The sequence below is a fragment of the Osmia bicornis genome, unplaced genomic scaffold (genome assembly GCF_907164935.1).
Source record: "Osmia bicornis bicornis unplaced genomic scaffold, iOsmBic2.1, whole genome shotgun sequence".
NCBI lineage: Eukaryota > Metazoa > Arthropoda > Insecta > Hymenoptera > Megachilidae > Osmia > Osmia bicornis.
Genome location: NW_025791435.1, coordinates 104,393 through 106,449, shown reverse-complemented (window position 1 = coordinate 106,449; position 2,057 = coordinate 104,393). Strand labels below are relative to the sequence as shown.

General features: G+C 35.8%; 1 long non-coding RNA gene across 1 annotated transcript; it reads right to left on the bottom strand.

Moving 5' to 3' along the window:
- Positions 1 to 600: 600 nt before the first annotated feature.
- LOC123989169 lies at positions 601 to 1,295 on the bottom strand. Its single transcript, XR_006830469.1, has 3 exons — positions 1,064 to 1,295; positions 910 to 991; positions 601 to 718 (listed from the first exon to the last, which is right to left on the bottom strand). It is a non-coding gene; the product is annotated as an uncharacterized LOC123989169 (long non-coding RNA).
- Between the last annotated feature and the right edge of the window lie 762 nt (positions 1,296 to 2,057).

The window sequence follows — 2,057 nt, the reverse complement described above, 5'->3', positions numbered from 1 at the left end:
TAATATGGTGGATGCTCAGGGAAGCATACGCTGCAGTAATCTTTCTGGCATGGTACAATATCTTTATTGTTTTCTATACATACATATGTGCGTCATGATTCCTTAAATTCTTTGAAATTCTGATCTCCTGGACCGTGGATCTCATTTGACTTTCTTATAATAATGTCTGGTTGGTTCTAGTATTCATATGTATTCTTTATTAATCAGGCTTAAAAGGGGTTGAATGGAATTGTATCATTTAAATTGACTATAATATAAGGAGTTTAATTAACTATCTATATTAGTATACTTTATTAAATTAAATTGATTGCACTTGGCGTGTTTTTGTTACATATTATATATATACATATGTTCATAATAATTTTATCTATTTTCTTCATTTTAGGGACTAGTTTTCTTTTATTTCTATATTGTGGTTCAGTAATTATACGGTAGTATGTGGTGTTTATTATTTGATTAGCTTTGTTCATCACACGTTGTACTACATTGACTTACTTGCATCTGCATTAGTATTAACGTTAATGTCAGACTTATCGGAGCGGTATGATAATTCAGTAACAATCTACGCAATTTTAACTATTTGAATTGCTTTGACTTGCTTCAGGTTTTATGCTGATTTACGTTTCATGTTGCTCCTCATATTATGTCAGGTGGGTATTTTCCTCTCCTATTAATCGTTACGTTTTGCCTCCACTTCTGTTGGCTGGCGTAGGGTTTTCTGCAAATGGATTAATATTATGATTTACGGTTTAATATTTAATATCATGGTATCTTATGATGTTAATAGTTCTATCTCTTCCTACTATGTTCATTATATTCATCATCATTCATGTTATGGGATATATATTGCTACTTATCTTTATTATGATTTGCTAACAATAATTAATAATTAATTTATTTATTGCTCACTGCCTTCATTTGATGATTTGATTGTTTCTCCACCATCTTTGCTTATTAAACGAATTTGAGGTCGTGGTTGCGTGAAATGTTCCTGCAAGCAAGTTTAAGCAGTTTCAATAATTTCAAACAATAATTCCAATTATCAGTGTTACATTATGCTCACCATCTATTTCTTCTTTTGCTTTTATTCCCAGCTGATCTTCCCTTCTTTGAAGATTTAGTGCTTTTCCCATTAATTGACGTGATAGGAATATATTATGTATTGTATACAATGTCTGACGTTAGCGCCATTGATTGACCTGCTCAATTTTATGTTTTATGTTGCTCTTTTCATTTACGTTATCCTGGTTATCTTGGCTATGTGGGCCTCGCAGGAGGGATTCTCAGCTTCTCAGCTTCGCTGGTTTGAACACTTCATATAAGCTCTCAGTTCTCTTCTTATTATCTGTAATTCTTCTTTCAGTCACTTTGATAGTTTTAATAGATGATTATGAGGAATTCCCTGTCGCACATGCATTTATTTGTTATACTATATAGCGTACCTTTCTGTTGTGGTGATCTTGTTTCTTCATTTTGTGGTAATGCGTGTACCTACTTCGCATGAGAATCTGCTGTCTATAGTATACATTATACTTTACCTTTTACTTTTGACAATATTGGCATTCTGTGTTTTACTTCTTTTGGCATTGCTATCTGCTATTGTCTGGCATCTTTGCATCTTTACTTTACCTTTTACATCCTTGGTTCATTTTCATTTCAGTTTTATAGTTTGTTTGAATTTTATTTGAACAGTGTGTTCAAATTGTGTGCTAGGGTTAAATATTAAATACTCTTTACTATTATTCCCTGCTGCTTGGTTGCTTGGCTGGATGTTGACATCTGAGGTTTTCAGGTTTTGTTGGTTAATTGCTTTGCTCTGCTTATGTCGAGTCCACATATGCTCGTCTGTTTACTCGCCTGCCATGCTTCTTATGTTTAGTTGAGGGTCCGATGAGGTTAGGGTGGCGTGCCCAGTTAAAATGGGCGAGATCCGCCTCATCGGGCTCAACGATTCGGTCACCCGGGAGGAGGTAGCAGCGGCGGTGGCAACCGCAGGAGCCTGCACCGCGGAGGAGGTCAAGGTGGGGGAAATTCGCGCCCCACCCCGTGGCCTGGGG